The sequence below is a fragment of the Natator depressus genome, chromosome 5 (genome assembly GCF_965152275.1).
Source record: "Natator depressus isolate rNatDep1 chromosome 5, rNatDep2.hap1, whole genome shotgun sequence".
NCBI lineage: Eukaryota > Metazoa > Chordata > Testudines > Cheloniidae > Natator > Natator depressus.
Window position 1 is genome coordinate 133,647,389 of NC_134238.1, and position 18,831 is coordinate 133,666,219.

An 18,831-nucleotide genomic window follows, 5' to 3' on the forward strand; every position below is an offset into this window, starting at 1 on the left:
AATCTAAACTGGTGATGGATGTGTGATGGGAGCTTTTCTGGGTTGTTTTTTTGGGGTTGTTTTTGCAACCAGTTATTTTTATAGGTGCCGAGGCCCCTTTTCCTTTTAAGTACAACATTTTAACTCTCAGGCCTGGCTCTGGAAACCTTCTCAGAACTGGCCTTGTGTTTCTTTCATGTGTGATATCTTTGGGGTTCACACATCCACACTACATGCGGTTCACAGCAACAGATACTTTGAGAAACCTGCTGGGTTAAGTGGGCCTTTTCCAAACTGACATTGGCCTAAAGTCTGCCTCAGTTCAGCTGGATTGGGACACATCTGTATCAAGGGAGTGGTTCACACCTGATTTTCCCAGAGACCTCGGGGGAGGGGTGGTAAAATAGGATAAGTAGGAATCTACAACAATGAAGTTAAAGATCAGGGTGAAAGACCCTCACTTTGCAGGTCAAAAAGCCTGTTCTGTTCATTCCTTCTGACACATCTGGCACTGGTCACTCTCAGGCAGCACACGGGGTTAGATGGACCATTGGTCTGACCCAGTATAGCCAGTCTTGCGTTCTTATGTAAGCCCTCTACAGCCTTGTCTACACTGGCAGGCGTCTGCACAGTCAACCAGATTTCTGCAGTGTAACTTCTGAGGTGTGCACACTGCCAAGCCACTTAGTGCGCAGAAACTGCTCAGTAGCAGCGCTGTAAAAATACCACCCTGATGAGAGGCGTACAGCTTTCTGTGCTGGGGCTACAATGCTGCGCAGAGCCCTGTTCCATTACAGCTCTGCGACTGGCCTCGGGTAGGCGTCCCACAATCTCTGTTCTCATCTCTCTGGTCATCGGTTTGAACTCTACTGCACTGCCCTCGGGTGACTAACTGGGAACGCCACCCCTTAAATTCCTTGGGAATTTTGAAAGTCCCACTTCCCACAGAGACCAATTATGGTTACAGACCCATCCTGAAATTAGAGCAAGATATTTTAAAGCTTTATCTCATAGTAAAGTAACACAATTCAAACTTGTCATCGCAGAGGAGCAAGCACTCCGTCATTTCGTATTTATTGCTACTGATCTCACTGAAAAACTTCCGTGGTGCTGCTCCCAGCACTTCAGGGAGTTTTTCCTCTTCTCCCTTCCAGCTGTGGCTGTGAGACTGCCGTACCTCTCCAAATGGCCAGCTTTGCTCTTTGACTTACATCCTTCGCTTATTTGAATGAAGCTGTGTCTGCTACCAGTTTAATTCATAGCTGAGACCTCAGGCACCAGCAGCTAATTACAAAGGCTAAATTCCCATTGCCATCAGTGGGAGGTTATCCAGGGCTGCAGGATTTGGTCCATGATCGACCAAGGTGCTACAACAGCTGCACTCTTACATGGCGAGTCCTGCAGCCTATTACTAAACTGCTCTGCCATAGTCTGCAGGGTGGCCTGACTTGCTGAGAATCTGGCAGAAGAGAGACCCTGGAGCAGAGAAGGAAAATGTCGTCAGCAGTCATAGCCGGCAGGAGCAGGAAAGGTTGAGTTTGTTTTCAAATTTCTCTGCTCAAGCCTTTAATCATTCCTGTGGCTCATCTCTGAACCCTCTGCAATTTATCAGGGAAAACCAACCAACCAACCAAACCAGGCTGTTCTGAGTGATGTAACAATCTATTGCCTTCCAAGGTTGAATATCAATTAGATCGTTCTATTCACCTAAGAGTTCAACTTTAAGGCCTTTTTGTTTTCTAGTTCCAATCCAATCCTGTGCCGCAGCATCATTGTTAACTCATCACTTGGTCACTTCACGTTCACAGAGCTGGCAGGTCTAAGTCTTTCCTCCCACACCAACATGAAAAAAAATCAGTGACAGAAAATGCCCTGAAGCCCCTCTGCTGCCTTGCCCACTAGACTGGGGAAATACACGAGGGAAAGCTCTTTCCTCTCTCCTCTTGACCCTGAGTAACATTTCTGTCTGTCCTTGAGATCCTGCCACAGGGACAAGGGTTGAGGATGTATATGACAATTTAAGGCTTCATTGATTTGTTCATTCCTTTACTCCTTCATTAGTAACAAGGGTGCATGAGCTTGAAATAATCCAGCTCTGACTTTCACACAGGAGGCTATTTCCAGGCTCACAATTACCAAAAAAAAAAAAAAATCTGTCTTTCTAACCTGAACAAGTTGAATCTGAAGTCATTGAGCCCCAGGATGCCTTTCTTTCATCCAATATTTTTAGAGTATATCACATTAACTGAGTAGGTCTTCCCCTAGGAAGTGTCTGTCCAGTGGCAGCACCCAGTGCACACTCCCCATTTACGAACTCATCTTCAGTATATAGGCCATTGAACCCAGCGAGGCGGGGAGGATCCTTTTGGTTGGGCTCCAGCCTAAGCAAGCTCCTGGAGCCAGAGCCTGGCAAGCCTGAGTCAGCTGGCCTGGGCCAGCTATGGGTTTTTAATTGTACTGTAGACATAAACTTGGTGTCAAAATCCCAGCTTTCTCATCAGGAAATCAAGCCCTAGTCCACCACGTGACAGGTCAGGCTAGTCACCGCTATATTCATGAGGTCAGAAGCAACAACTGCCCCTGCATAGGGACTTAGGGGAACAACTTGTCCAGCTCCTGGAACAGCTTTGTACAAACATTTCCCCCATGAAAATGATCCAGCGCTTTTAAAATGAGAGTAAGAGAACAAACTAAATCAAAACCAGAGAAACTGCTGTCAATCTCCCCACCACACACAGTTTGGGTCTGAATTTTTGTACTGAAATTTTGAGGCAATAAAACTCTCACTGCTATTGTCCAGAAACAAACCTAAACCTTCCGTGAACTATCTAGGACTTTGATTGCTGAACCAGCAATGCTTCAGCTCCTTCTGTGAGATTTGCAGCTGCCCAATACTGCTGCTATTCCAGGGGAGCAATTCTTGACTCCAGTAAGCATTGATCTCAGCCCTGTTCTGTGTATCACGGGTTTCTCTAGGAAAGGGCAGTGAATGGTTCTAGGGTCCAGTGATCCTCATTCAAATCAGGATTCAAATCAAATCCTTCCCCTTTCCCAGGCTGTGGGAGGGGAGACATTTAAAGGAGCTCTCTGAGCTATAGCACGTGGCTAAGTAAAGAGAAAAAGCCCTATATTCTCCCTCTGCTTTGGGTCCTGGGTTTACTCCTGAAGCATCTGCTACCCATGTAGTCCCTATGGATCACCCCTAACCCTTGATGCTGCTCCTTTCTATAGAATGTGAAAGGAGCGGAGGCAGTGCAGGAGCTTTCTGGGGACACAGATCTGAGGCTTTGGGAGAGAGAGATTGTCTGAGACATCAGAGCGCTATAAACCATGCAGCCACCTCCTAAATCAGGGGCCTGTTCCAGCCCTGAGTCTGGGAAACCAGGGTCCCTCCCACAAAGCAGGGAGCCCACAGACTGCAGCCTGAAAACAGGCAATTGAAACTAACTCATGCTCTCCCTGTCGTGGCTTCCCCTAGACCAAATGGCATCCCAGCCAAGAAGCATCTTTGGTGCGCCCTCACCCCCAATTTGTTAAACCTTTGAATACCTTTTTTTATTGCATTTGTAGCTCATTTCATGATTTCAATATACAATTTGGATGCATGATTTTCTATGTCATAAGACAAATTTGCATGCTACGATCTGTATTTATTCATGCCATATATAAGCAAATAAAAAATTCATTTCCTTTAAGCATATAGAAACTTTTTAATTTTAACAGTAACTGAAATGTACTAATGTCTAGAAATTGAACTGTCGCCAACACAGGGTGGAGCAGTATTAAATAGTGTTACAGTAAGAGACAGAGTTAGAATGTTAACCCTAGTCCTTTAGTTCAAAGGTCGCTTTTCTCATCTTTCTCCTCATTGAACTGAAGTGCAGCATTACAGAGATCGAAGCACTGGCCAATCTCCTTTTCAAGTGATGAAATAGCAAGTGATGTCAGTCTCTCATTGGCCATCGCTGATCGGAGATGTTTTATTGAGACTAAGCTTCAAGGTGAGAAGCAGCTGGCCAAATATAAAAAAATTTGTGCAGGTGCCAAAGTAGCTCAGTTGGGTGAATGTTAGACTGAAGATCTAGAGGTCTCTGGTTCAATCCCAGGCTTTGGCATGCTCTTTCATCCCTCTTTGTGCAGGGGTGAGCTGTTTTCTGGAAGCACAGCAGTTCCTTTACCTGACCCGAGTCACTCATTTTGGGTGCCGCTGTAGGAAAAGACGGTGTGGACTTCCGCACCTGCTTGGCTCACCTCACCTTTCTTTCTTCTCTTGCTCTTTCCCAGGAAGGGGAAGAAAAAGAAGCTCTCCTTCAATCTGGAGTCACAAGGGAGACAGAAGGTTGACTTCCTGGGAGCCAGCTCCAGTTCTTTGCTCTAGGCCAGTCGCCTCTTGGAGCCTTGTAGCTTGGCCTCCTCTGCCCTTGGAGGTTGGCCTACAGAGGCCGGCTCTTCCCGCTGGCCTAAACTTGCATGACTTGCCAAAGGAGAAAGTGAGGTGGGAATGGGGCAAAAAAGGAAGGTAATGCTGAAGAAGGCATGGCAGAAGCTAAGCTAAGCTAACCTCAGTGGGGTTAGTAGAATGCCACCATTCATTCTGTCAAAGCCTGGGAAGGTGCGGTTGGCTGCTGGGAGGTAGAATCCTGTGCCTGCCTCTGGCACCCCAGGGGTGGCTACTTGCAGCCCAGGAGAAGAAGCGGGGTTCTGGGTGGAAGGAAAGGTGGCAATGGGGAGTCCTAGTGGGCTCCTTTCTGGCAAGATGGTTTTTTGTTTTAGGCTTGGGAGGAACCTGAAAGCTGTGTGTGGACTTGTTCCAGTGAGAACTGCTGCTCCTTTCTTGCCGACCTGGGGGCGCTGGTGACAGCTTGTGGTGGGGCAGGTGCTGACTTGAGTGAATGCGATATAGGAAACCCTAGCCTAAGTCCACTGCTTGTCTCCTGCCTTGTGACATCAAGATTTAAATCTTCCTAGCACGTGCTGCGGATCGTGCATTAAGCCTACCTGGTTGGCCTGGTCATTGCCAAAGTAGCTCAGTTGGGACTGCATTAGATTGATTTGAAGATTTCTGGCCTGGTTCCAGGCTTTAGCACACCCCTTCACTCTGGGCATGTAGTGCTAGGCTTTCTTCTGGGTTTGCAGCTGTGCCTTGAACTCATGAATTTTCCTAATTTCAGAGGCAGCATTTGCAGAGGCCAGTATGTGGGGCTGTGTGCCCCACCTGGGTTAGCTATCCCTGCTACTTGTGGTGCTGCCAGGCTCCCTCCCTGCATAGCAGCTGCTGGAGGGGTAAGTGGAGAGGGTCTGCCTTTGCTGCTTCCTCTCCCTACATTGTTCACATGTGGGAGGGGCTGTTGATTATAAGGGGTGTGGCTGAACCTTGAAATTATGCCCCCCCTTTCAGGGGACTCCAGTTGTCTGTGCCTGGTTTCCAGCTCCTCAGCCAAAGGAAAAAGTGGTATTCTTCACGTGAGTGGCCAGCTCTTACTTTTTCTCATGAAGGGAGGAAAAAAGAATCTCTTTTCAAAACCCCTGTCCTACCATTGACCGAGTTGTGACTTTCTAAGTTCCTGCTACTGTGGAGGATTTAGAGTTAGTGGGGCCCTGTGTGCATAAAGTCCATGCAACATTCCACTTTCATCCCAGCCCTAATATGTCTCCAGTAGCTGCTGTCCCCTGGCAGCAGCAAAGGAAGTTTCCACCCATCCAGGAGACCCCAGCCTGGGACTAAACTCAGCTAAGGCTTCTCCTCTCCCCCATCTTGGAATCAAGTTCATACTTTTACTATGAGTTAAAGCGTCCCGAATCCCCAGAGTCTGGCTCAATGTCACAAGTTCCCAGTGTCTCCATGGAAGACAATTTGTTAAATCCCAGATGAGTGGAGTTAAATCAGTTCTCAACCTGAGTCCTTTGCTCTTAATCCTGAGGGTTTTGTCCCACCATGGAGCCATTTACCACCTCTTTCATACAGAAGCACAATTTTCTTTGCACAGACACAGGAACAGCAAGATCTTTCTCTGTCCCTTGTGCAAAGAAGGGTGTCAAATTCCACGGAACCACCTTCTTCTGCAATGGAAACAATGGATAAACAGGGGGCCCTGATCACATCCAGCCCTGGCAGGGAGATGTTCCCTCCCCTTTTCCTTAGTGCTGCTGCTGCTATTTCATGGAATGTCTGGGATGGGGAAAAAGCTGAGTTCATCCAGGTGGAGGGAAAAAAGGACCCTGAAAATCTCAGGGCCTCAGGGAAAACCCAACCCCTGCTACCGGAAAACTGTGGTGTTGGGGATGTGCATGGGAAAGGGACTGTGTGAATTGTCAAGGTGGGGAATGAATAACAATCTACAACTAGATCCACCTCATTAACCACCGACAGAGGCTAATCATACTGCAGATAGAAGGGAAACCGGGAGCGATTCTTTGCTGTTCAGCCAAAGAAACAGTAACCCAATTGCCCCGCAATGAATGTGCTGGGGAAAGCTGGACTTTTCAGGCAGGTCCTGCTTTTCACAGCAGATCCTAAAAACACCTGGAGCTCCCCACACCACTTCTGTGAGGTGTTGAGCTCCTCACAGCACCCCCCCCCCACCATTACCTTCCAGCAGGGGGTGGCAGAACCACCCACTCAATACAGGGGAGAGGGCTGATTGTCTCTCTGCACCCTGAGTCCAGTGCACACATCTCTCTCCCACACACATAGAATCTGGCCCTGCTGCAAAGTGACCCCTATGAACCAGCAACCTCCAGGACAGCAGGATTGGCCTTCAGAGCTGGGAATGTGTCCCCCATGCTGCTCTTAGGCCACTGAATGCTTTGGAAACAGGAGGGCCTGCTCCTTTGCTCACGCCCAGAGGGGATGTGGCCTAGCAGTCTCCCTGCATGAGTTTCAATCCTGTTCAGTGAGGGGCAAGTGCCGATTGCATAAAAGGTGTGTGGGGGTTTCTGCTCCTAAGTCACCTTGGTATTTTTAAGATTCCCACCTGCGATGCTGCTTGGCACAATGGTAGATCATAGAATATCAGGGTTGGAAGGAACCTCAGGAGGTCATCTAATTTTTGCCCCAGATCCCTAAATGGCCCCCTCAAGGATTGAACTCTCAACCCTGGGTTTAGCAGGCTAATGCTCAAACTACTGAGCTATCCTTCCCCCCAGATGAGAAGGGAGAATGCTCCTGCACTGGAGGGTCCCATCTGCACAGACCGAGAGGCAAGGAAGCTGAGGGGCAGTCAGTGCTCAGAGAGGAGAGAGGTCAGTGATTTACACCCACCAGGGGACACTGTCTTTTTGAGGGGAGTGCAGCTGGCTTGGGATGGTGCTGACGATGGATAGAAAAAAGGCTGGAATCAATGACAGAGGAGACCATAGAAGGGGAAGGGAAATGGCAGCTCCACAGAAGGTCCTAGGAGCTCAGATGCCCCAGTTATAGGCACCCTGGCCTGTCCTAGAGAGAGAAAAGACAAAGAGGGACCCAGCCTCCCTACAGTGATCCCAGGGACAAGAATCTGGTTGGGAGTGGGGTGAAGGTTCCCTCTTGACAAAGGGGAGCTGAAATGCCTCAACATCCTGGAATTTAAGTAATGAAAACATCAAACCCTGCACGAGTGGGGGCTGAGGTGCGTCAGCAGAAGGTTGGGCTGGACAGGGGTGGCAGGTTTGTATAATTTTTGGTGGTGCCCACAATGGGGCCAAGTCCTGCAAACACACAAACACCCCCCCCCCCCCCCAAGGCTCTGAAAGGGAGTTTGGGTGTGAGAGGGAGAGGGGTCAGGCTCTGGGAGGGAGTTTGAATGTGGGCTCTGGGCTGGGGCAGGAGATTGGGGTGCAGGAGGGAGTGCAGGGGTGGGCTTGGGGAGGGAGTTGGGTGTGGGCTATGGGCTGGGGCACGGGTTTGGGAGGGGGTATGGGGCGCAGGCTCTGGAAGGAAATTTGGGTGCAGGGTCTGGGATGGGGCAGGGGGTTGGGGTGTAGGAAGGATGTGGGGGCAGGATTTGGGAGGGAGTTGGGTGTGGGCTCTGGGATGGGGCAGGGGGTTGGGGTGTGGGAGGGGGTGAGGGGTGCGGTGCCTACCTCAGGCGTCTCCCAAAAGCGACCTGCATCCCCTCTGGCAGCAGCTTCTAGGTGGAAGAACTGAGGGAATCTTTGTGCACCTCTGTTCACAGACACCAGCCCCGCAGCTTCCATTGCCACAGTTGGCAGGGTTGGCACTCGAGGTGGGGGCAGCGCTTGGAGACCCCCCTGGCCCCAGGGACATGACAGCCACCTCTGGGAGCAGCACGCCATGTGGAGTGAGGGTGGGCAGGAAGCCACTTTAGCCCCGTTGTGCTGCCGGTGGGGGTCCCCCAGTTCTTTTAAATTGCCGGGGGGTGGCAGGCGCAGTCCGGGGAGACCACACTAGAGGATATTTTCTTCCGTTTAAAAGGTACTGGAGTCTCATCGCTGAAAAGCCACATCTTGAGTTAGGTTTGAACCAGCAGCCTTTCAATTACCTGGCAAAGGTGAGTACCACAGAGACTGATAACTGCCTACTTCCCAATATTGTCTAAGACGCACCTGCAGGGTGCAGACTGGTTAGTGCAAAGGGGAATATTGCTGGGGTTCTGAGTTCAGGCCTTAGCTGGAGCACTGGTTTCTGTTATCCATGTACCTTTCCCCAACTTGCTTTGCCATATTCACATGGAAAGTGCCATACCAGAGTAATGAGAGTAAGTTCTAAAATGTGAAGGTTGGTGCACAGCTTGGGACTCCTCCCCCCGCCGTGCTGCCATTGGCTCTGGGTGGATTGTTCACTGGCAGGGAGGATTGATTCATTTGCTGCTGAGGAAGCTGCCAGGACAGGTCTCTGGGCACCAGATCTCCCTGATTCTTCCAGCACATCCCAGGCTGCCTCCCTGCCCCAGTCACTGCTGCAGGAGGGTCCTGTATGCACTGAGCCTAAAGTCTTTCCAAGCCTTCTTAGGGCAGTTGGCAGCATGTCAGTCTCATCATCTGAAGGTCCTGAGTTCAAGCCTCAGAGAGAGCAAATGTTTTTGCTGCCCTGCTTCAGATTTTCTAAAGGAAATCAGAGAAAAGAGACTAGAGCAGAGTGATTTCTAGACACTGTCCCATCCAGCCCACACACACACTTTTCAAAGGCATTAAATTTTCCTTCTTCTTTATGACTTTAATGCAGCTGGAAATACCAATTCCTAGAGACCCCTTCCCACAGAGCACACAACCGTAGTGCAGAAAGCTGGGGGCTACCAGGTTGTTGTGGGCAAGTAGTGAAAGGGATGCACAAAAAAAATTCACTAGGGCCATTGCCCCCTTGCTCACCGCCAAGCAGCTTTGACTCTTGATGACTGTGATGCTGAGACTCCACTGCCTCAGCATCCTCAACCTCCACTGGAGGCCGGTTCCTTAGACCCCTGTTCATATTGCAGACCCCAGCCGGTCAGACCCCAAGCCTGCCCAGCCACTCACCTTCTGCCCCAGGTGAACCAGCTGGTGGGCTGCATCCACAGGTAGGCAGCTTATACTGCTCCCCTCAGAGCAGCAGCTGCAGCTGTTGGCAGCTAATCCCCCTCTAAGGCTTGGAGGAAGAAGCTGGGGATAACATTTTATTTCTTCCACACATCGAGTCTCTCTGTGTTTGAACATATTTCTCTCTAACCCTGATTTTAATTCAGAGCCTCTCCCCCCATTTCTGCTTTGTGCCTCATTCCTGTACAGATGTGAACACAAAGAAACTTTTGGTGACCACTTGCAGCTACTTCCCTGAAGATTTTTTAATTTAATGATTGCTGCCTCCTATCCCCATTAAGAACAGCTGATTTTATGCCCAGGCACTTCATCATCCTCCATAACCATGTCATCAAAACCACCTGGATGACTGCTTGAAACTCCTGACACTACACACTCCTCCTCTTTCGTGTGTGACCTCCATGGGGCTGTTGTAAGATACATTTCCTCCCATTTCTCCAACCTCTAAGGTTTTCACATTGTCATCCAGAGCAGTTTCCTTTTCCGTGTTTCTCTGTGAGATATTTTCCTCATCTAATTTTGGAGGCTCTTTAAATACTTTTAGTTGGGAGATACTGTACAACCTTGCTAAAGCTTTCCCTGACTTGTCTTAATTTAACTCTTTTGCCCTCTACAGCGGCAATTTTGTATGGTCCCACATAGGTAGGTTCCAGCTGCCCTCCCTTTCTTGTTTTCCTTCTTGCGTTCAGTAATATGACAGTGTCACCAACCTTTAATGTTATTTCCCCATATTTATGAGTGTTAGTTTTGGCATACTGTATTTGTTGCTTTTCTTGTGCATTTGAAATATTACTAATAGCCACTTTCGTTTCAGCATCATGGCTACCTTCATTTTTCATGATGTAGTCTTTGTTGTATTCTTCATCGAATTGCTCTAAATCTGTTGGTTTTGGAAACAAATGGAGAAGGAGTTGTGTTTGTAAAATGAACAATCACAAAATAATATATGAACCCGAAAGCTGAAGGACACTTACCATGTACTTGTCTGACACTTAGTCTGGAAATCCTGGCTCAACACCATAGAGTGGTCGATAGGGTGAAAATTTGGTTGTCATGTGTTTTCTTTGCAAACAAAACCGAACGTCACCTAGAAATTATCCCAATTAGTCGCACTGTCATCAACCAACTTCCACAGTGCTCTGTAAAAAGTGGTGATGGATTATTTGTGGGGGAAGGGGAAAGTACTGTCTTTACTGAGAGAAATTGTATGCAATCAAAAAGGTGTAAAGAGGCCATGATAGTGTAGTGGGATAATTCCTTTTACTTGAAATAAAAGACAAGTTGAGTTTCAATGTACTAAAAATGTGAAGCAATTTGTAGCTTCTGTCATAGTTCATTCTCCTTTCTATTAATACTAGGGTGACCCGATGTCTCCATTTTATAGGGACAGTCCTGATTTTTGGGTCTTTTTCTTATATAGGCTCCTATTACCACCCCCCCCCCAACCTTCTGTCCTGATTTTTCACACTTGCTGTCTGGTCACCCTAATTAATACTGTAATGTTCAGTGCCCTAAAATTACCTTTTGATGGATTTGTTTGTGTTTTCAGCTAGTCCCTTGGTTTGTGGATGGTATGGGCTGGTCAAGCTCCGTTGTATTCCCACTTTTTTGCACATCTCTAGGTTAAGCTGAAAGGAAAAATTGTGTGCCATTAACTTTCCTCTGGACAGGTTTGGTGTGTAAAAAGAAAAGAAAGAATAAAAGGTTATGTGACAGTGTACCCCATAAGGCTTTATGGGGGGGGTGCTTATGTATGTATGTATGTATATGACTGGAATATGGTTTTTCTACATATGCTATGTAACATAATCTATGTAAAGGTTATGATCTACTGGTTATGTTCATCCTAGTTGTATGCATGTACCATTTGTGTGTTCAAAGTTATGAAAATTGGCTGTATACTTGCTTGATTTCTAAGTAGCCTTAATTAGAACATTTAGTCACTTCTTGGGAAAGGAATGTGCAAGTTAAGTGCTCAATCAGGAAGTACTTAACAGACAAAAGAGCTTGGAAGGCTCCAATCCACATAAGAAGTCTACCTGAGGATGTTCAGGGTAGCACCTGGGTAATGGCTGCTAGCTGCAAGTCCTGAGTCATGCATGGGCATGTAACTTGCCCATGTGATTCCAAATCTCCATTTTGTGACTGGATTCTACGCAAGAGAAGAGAGGGGTGTCCACCCAGAAGAGAAAGTCTATTTAAACCCCAGGGAGACCCCTCCATTTGGTCTTCAGCTGGCTTAAGTTAGAGCCTCTCCAGCCCAGGATACCTGAAGGAAACTGGAACAATGGACAGTGACTACGGGGGGGGAGGGGGTGTGAGTTATAGCTGGACCCAGGCTAAAAGAAGTTTAGTCTGAAAAAGGAGACTCACTGAAACATCTGAGAGTGAGGACAGTATTCAATTTTTATTTACTGTATTAGAGATAAATCGTTTTGTTTTGTTTTGTTTGGTAATTCACTTTGTTCTGTCTGTTACTACTTGGAACCACTTAAATCCTACTTTCTGTACTCATTAAAATCTCTTTTTATTTATTAATTAACCTGGAGTACGTGTTAGTACCGGGGGCAGGGGAGGGGGGAACAGCTGTGCATATCTCTCTTAGTGTTACAGAGGGCGAACAATCTATGAGTTTGCCCTATATAAGCTTTCTACAGGGTAAAACAGTTTTATTTAGGGTTTGAACCCCATTGGGAGTTGGGCATCTGAGTGCTAAAGACAGGAACACTTCCTAAGCTGCTTCCAGGAAAGCCTACAGCTGTTAGGGGACGTGGCTCAGACCTGGGTCTGGCTCAGAGCAGGCTAGTGGGTCTGGCTCAGAGCAGGCTAGCGGGTCTGGCTCAAACCAGGCAGGGTTCAGGTGTCCTAGGCTGGAAAGGGCAGGAAAGCAGGGGCAGGAGTAGTCTTGGCACATCAGTTGGCAGCTCCTAAGGGGTTTTCTGTGATCCAACCCCTCACAGTGGCGTAGTCGAGCAGGATCTGTGCACAGCTGATTGCTTTGAGATACTGGTGGTGATTTTAAGTGAAGTTTAAGTGTGGTGGCTGGAGAACAGATGAAGTGGTTACTGGTTTGTTATTTTCTGTTTGCTTATTTTGGGTAAGGAAAATAGGGACAGAAAAGGAAGCACAATAAGTAAGAGTGAGGATCAGAACAAGCTAGAACTGTACAGGTTGCAAATTACCCAGAAAGCCTGAACACTGGGCGCTGCAAAAGTCTCTGTTAACTAAGAAGCCCCTGAGCTGAGTGCATCCCAGTTTCAGTGAACTACAGAGGGAGTGTGGCCCAGTACAAGAAAGCAGGAAAGTGACTACCAGTGAAGCAGCTACTAAATTAGAGCTGGCTAGACTGGAAGCAGAAGAGTAAGAAAACGAACATAAGAGACTTATCAAATTTAAAAAAATTAGAAATTAATGCAGCAGCAGACAGAGAAGAAGATGCCCACAAGACAGCTATGGAGGCAGAAAGAGCCAAAGAGGAGACTTCCCTCAAGAGAGAGATGGAGGCCTAGAAGTATGAACTGGCTGTTATGGAGCTGAGGAAACAAACCCCTCCAGCTGCTGGTTCCACTTCCCCAAAAATCCATAGATGGGCGCAACTAAGCCCCCAGTATGATGAAACCAGCGATACTGCCGAATATTTCATCACCTTTGAAAGACTGTGTGTACCCTCCATGCAATCCCTGAAGATCGAAAGATGACCACATTGATAGCAAAATTGACTGGCAGCGCTCTGGACATATTCAGTAAGATGCCTATTGATGATGCTTCAAACTATGGTAAATATAAGGAACTGGTTTTGAAGCCGTATCAGGTTACACCCGAAACCTACAGGGTTAAATTCAGGAGTCTTAAAAGGAGATCTGGATTGAGTCATGTGGTTTATGCGAATGAAATGAGAAATTTGGTAGATAAGTGATTGAGGGGTAATGGCATTACAAGCTGTGACGAAGTGGGACTGTTCTTAATGTTTCCTCCGAATATTGTGGGGGTGCCTCAGTTTCCCCTATGCAGTTCTTAAGTATCTAGGGGGTGGGAGAAGGGTGTGTGATCATTGCAGAGCCCTAGAGGGCAGGTGTGTGCAGGGGTCTGGACACAGAGAATGGCCGACACCCTGTTTCCTGGCCACTGATGGCTTGAGCCCTTCCCCCCTGCAAGGTGAGAGCTAAAGGGTTGGAGAACAAAGGAATCAGGTGACCTCCTGGCCCGGGAAAGGAACAAAGCCCAGAGGAGGAGGGGCTGGAGGGAGTTTCAGGTTGGGGCTGGCTGGGACATGGAGTGAAGTGCAGACGTGGTTGTCTGGCTCACTGCCCCCCCCCCCCCCAAAATGGACCCAGCTGAGGGGTCCTGTTCTCTGCACCTGCAAGCTCTGTTTTAGACCATGTTCCTGTCATCTAATAAACCTCTGTTTTACTGGCTGGCTGAGAGTCAAGTCTGACTGCGAAGTCGGGGTGCAGGACCCTCTGGCTTCCCCAGGAGCCCTGCCCGAGCGGACTCGCTGGGGGAAGCGCACGGAGGGGCAGAGGATGCTGAATGCTCCGAGGTCAGACCCAGGAAGGTGGAAGCTGTGTGAGCTGTGTGTCCTGAAGACAGGCTGCTCACAGAAAGGCGACGGCCCCAGAGTCCTGACTGGCTTCATGGGGAGCAGTTCCAGAGTATCGCCCAGGGACTCCGTGACACAAGCTTTGAAGGAATGTGTGATTTGGTTACTCAGAAATAGTTCTTGAATGTGTGCAGTGGTGATGTAAAACAGTATTTGTGGGACAAAAAGGTAAATGCAGTGGGTGAATTAGCTGGGTATGCAGACTCTTATGCACAAGCACAAGTTGCAATTAAACATGAACCACTGGCAGAGGGGCACAGGGTTGGGGGGAAAGCAGAGCCACCTTTTTACCCCTGGGGAAAAGGAGGCAGGGCGTTCACCTCCCCGTTCCCCTGTGACCTGTCCCAAATCTCCTGTGCAAGCAGAGGAGCCCAAGAGGTGCTCTCGTCGTAAGTCCACTGAGCACCTGAGGAATAAGTGTCCCTCGCTGAGTGGAAACAGGCAACAAGTAACACATGATGCTGCTGCTTTTCAGAGCCAGGCTGCTGCCTCTTTCCACACAGGATGTGTGAAGCTTGCGTCTACAGAACCCAGCAGTGAGCACATGCGTGCTGTTAAACTGAATGGGAGATTAATCACTGGATTGAGAGACACAGGCGCTGAGATTTCTGTGGTCAGGAGGGACCTGCTCCAGGAGGAGGATTTGTCGCCAGGCAAAGTGGCAGAACTGGAACGGGTGGGGGGCCTACTTGCACCTTTAACTGAAGTTCACAGGCAAACTAAAAATTTGCCGGCTGAGCTGGCTGACTGCCACCATGGCCCACAGCTTGGCACCGTTTCTACTGGGGCTGATTTCTTTAATGTGGCAGAATCTGTCCCTGGGTTGGTGAACAGTGAGCAGGAATCGTGTGCTAACAGCCCTGGGGAGTGGGGTGGGGGTGAAGCCACAGGGACTGCTGGGAAAATAGGAGCGTGTCTCTTAGGAGGGGGATGTACCACCCTGTAGCATGGGGGGCCACCCAGCTGCTGGTCAGAAGGGGGAAGGGCCTGCCCTGGGGTGCACAGAGGCATGTGTCCCGAAGGTCGGGGTTGGGGTCCTGGTGACCACCTCGGTGGGAACAGATCTCCAAGGACTCTGTGGCAGGAAGCAAACCCAACCTGAGTGAAAAGGGGGGAATTTTGCTGGCCAGTGAAGGGTCTGTCATAGCTGGTAGCTGTGAGCCCACAGCCAGACCAGGGTCACCTTCTTTTCTGGGGGACACAAGAGTGTCTGACCCAGAGGGAAGCCCAGATGGAAGGTGAGGGGGGGCCAGAGAGTCTGTCCACCTTTTGTAGGGAGGATCTTTCTCATGACAGACCCCTCTCCTGTGGATCAGGTTAGAGGGGAAAACTGGGGGTCAGATCTCCGAAGGAGAGTCCTCGAGGTCAGGCAGGCCTCTGGGTAAAGGGAGTGGGAGTGAGGACTCCCATCCTATTGCTAACCCATTCCACCGGGGTCGTGTATAAGCCAGGAAAATGTGCCACAATATCAGGACCACTCGCCCTCTTTGCTTCTCTGCAGCTGCTCACTCCCTCTCCTTTGCTGTCTCTGCTCCCCTTGACTGTCTCGGCACCTGGCCCCACAGGGCTTCCTTCCAGCTGGAGACTCTGTTTTCTAGGCCTGCTCCTGTGGATAGGAGCCTCTCTCCTGATTCCTAAGGACTCCATAGGAGAAAGGGGCTTCTCCAGGAAATTGCCACTGCTTCTGGGAATCTATGCTGCTCAAGACACCGTCAGAAATCTTTTGGCTCCTCATGCACAAGGCAACTGGAAAGCTGAGTGCCCATCCAGGGGCTTGAATCCTGGACCCTCAGATTAAGAGCCTGATGCTGTACCAGCTGAGCTAGTTGAAAGCATCTACCCTTCTCCCACAAGAGCAAGTAGGCAGGCAGGCAAAAGAGAGGCAAAAAAAAAAAAAGTCCCACTAACCCTTCGTCTTTTTCTCCTCAGCCACTGCCTATCAGCAGGATTCATAGAATCATAGAATATCAGGGTTGGAAGGGACCCCAGAAGGTCATCTAGTCCAACCCCCTGCTCGAAGCAGGACCAATTCCCAGTTAAATCATCCCAGCCAGGGCTTTGTCAAGCCTGACCTTAAAAACCTCTAAGGAAGGAGATTCTACCACCTCCCTAGGTAACGCATTCCAGTGTTTCACCACCCTCTCAGTGAAAAAGTTTTTCCTAATATCCAATCTAAACCTCCCCCATTGCAACTTGAGACCATTACTCCTCGTTCTGTCATCTGCTACCATTGAGAACAGTCTAGAGCCATCCTCTTTGGAACCCCCTTTCAGGTAGTTGAAAGCAGCTATCAAATCCCCCCTCATTCTTCTCTTCTGCAGACTAAACAATCCCAGCTCCCTCAGCCTCTCCTCATAAGTCATGTGCTCTAGACCCCTAATCATTTTTGTTGCCCTTCGCTGGACTCTCTCCAATTTATCCACATCCTTCTTGTAGTGTGGGGCCCAAAACTGGACACAGTACTCCAGATGAGGCCTCACCAGTGTCGAATAGAGGGGAACGATCACGTCCCTCGATCTGCTCGCTATGCCCCTACTTATACATCCCAAAATGCCATTGGCCTTCTTGGCAACAAGGGCACACTGCTGACTCATATCCAGCTTCTCGTCCACTGTCACCCCTAGGTCCTTTTCCGCAGAACTGCTGCCTAGCCATTTGGTCCCTAGTCTGTAGCGGTGCATTGGATTCTTCCATCCTAAGTGTAGGACCCTGCACTTATCCTTATTGAACCTCCTCAGATTTCTTTTGGCCCAATCCTCCAATTTGTCTAGGTCCTTCTGTATCCTATCCCTCCCCTCCAGCGTATCTACCACTCCTCCCAGTTTAGTATCATCTGCAAATTTGCTGAGAGTGCAATCCACACCATCTTCCAGATCATTTATGAAGATATTGAACAAAACCGGCCCCAGGACTGACCCCTGGGGCACTCCACTTGACACCGGCTGCCAACTAGACATGGAGCCATTGATCACTACCCGTTGAGCCCGACAATCTAGCCAGCTTTCTACCCACCTTATAGTGCATTCATCCAGCCCATACTTCCTTAACTTGCTGACAAGAATACTGTGGGAGACCGTGTCAAAAGCTTTGCTAAAGTCAAGAAACAATACATCCACTGCTTTCCCTTCATCCACAGAACCAGTAATCTCATCATAAAAGGCGATTAGATTAGTCAGGCATGACCTTCCCTTGGTGAATCCATGCTGACTGTTCCTGATCACTTTCCTCTCATGTAAGTGCTTCAGGATTGATTCTTTGAGGACCTGCTCCATGATTTTTCCAGGGACTGAGGTGAGGCTGACTGGCCTGTAGTTCCCAGGATCCTCCTTCTTCCCTTTTGTAAAGATTGGCACTACATTAGCCTTTTTCCAGTCATCCGGGACTTCCCCCGTTCGCCACGAGTTTTCAAAGATAATGGCCAAGGGCTCTGCAATCACAGCCGCCAATTCCTTCAGCACTCTCGGATGCAACTCGTCCGGCCCCATGGACTTGTGCACGTCCAGCTTTTCTAAATAGTCCCGAACTACTTCTTTCTCCACAGAGGGCTGGTCACCTCCACCCCATGCTGTGCTGCCCAGTGCAGTAGTCTGGGAGCTGACCTTGTTCGTGAAGACAGAGGTAAAAAAAGCAGTGAGTACATTAGCTTTTTCCACATCCTCTGTCACTAGGTTGCCTCCCTCATTCAGTAAGGGGCCCACACTTTCCTTGACTTTCTTCTTGTTGCCAACATACCTGAAGAAACCCTTCTTGTTACTCTTGACATCTCTTGCTAGCTGCAGCTCCAGGTGCGATTTGGCCCTCCTGATATCTTTCCTACATGCCCGAGCAATATTTTTATACTCTTCCCTGGTCATATGTCCAACCTTCCACTTCTTGTAAGCTTCTTTTTTATGTTTAAGATCCGCTAGGATTTCACCATTAAGCCAAGCTGGTCGCCTGCCATGTTTACTATTCTTTCGACTCATCGGGATGGTTTGTCCCTGTAACCTCAACAGGGATTCCTTGAAATACAGCCAGCTCTCCTGGACTCCCTTCCCCTTCATGTTAGTCCCCCAGGGGATCCTGGCCATCTGTTCCCTGAGGGAGTCGAAGTCTGCTTTCCTGAAGTCCAGGGTCCGTATCCTGCTGCTTACCTTTCTTCCCTGCGTCAGGATCCTGAACTCAACCAACTCATGGTCACTGCCTCCCAGATTCCCATCCACTTTTGCTTCCCCCACTAATTCTACCCGGTTTGTGAGCAGCAGGTCAAGAAAAGCGCCCCCCCTAGTTGGCTCCCCTAGCACTTGCGCCAGGAAATTGTCCCCTACGCTTTCCAAAAACTTCCTGGATTGTCTATGCACCGCTGTATTGCTCTCCCAGCAGATATCAGGAAAATTAAAGTCACCCATGAGAATCAGGGCATGCGATCTAGTAGCTTCCGTGAGTTGCCGGAAGAAAGCCTCATCCACCTCATCCCCCTGGTCCGGTGGTCTATAGCAGACTCCCACCACTACATCACTCTTGTTGCACACACTTCTAAACTTAATCCAGAGACACTCAGGTTTTTCCACAGTTTCGTACCGGAGCTCTGAGCAGTCATACTGCTCCCTTACGTACAGTGCTACTCCCCCACCTTTTCTGCCCTGCCTGTCCTTCCTGAACAGTTTATAACCATCCATGACTGTACTCCAGTCATGTGAGTTATCCCACCAAGTCTCTGTTATTCCAATCACGTCATAGTTCCTTGACATCACCAGGAC

General features: G+C 48.9%; 2 long non-coding RNA genes and 1 other non-coding gene across 3 annotated transcripts in view; 2 read left to right on the forward strand and 1 right to left on the reverse strand.

The window, feature by feature from the left end:
• The window catches only part of LOC141987119 (uncharacterized), a 192,802-nt gene that overhangs the window by 86,116 nt on the left and 87,855 nt on the right, over nucleotides 1–18,831 (reverse strand). The window lies entirely within an intron of this gene.
• Nucleotides 17–6,596, forward strand: LOC141987877 (uncharacterized). The gene is made up of 2 exons (XR_012639629.1): nucleotides 17–4,611; nucleotides 4,762–6,596. It is a non-coding gene; the product is annotated as an uncharacterized LOC141987877 (long non-coding RNA).
• TRNAF-GAA (transfer RNA phenylalanine (anticodon GAA)) lies at nucleotides 4,022–4,094 on the forward strand. The gene has a single exon. It is a non-coding gene; the product is annotated as a tRNA-Phe (tRNA).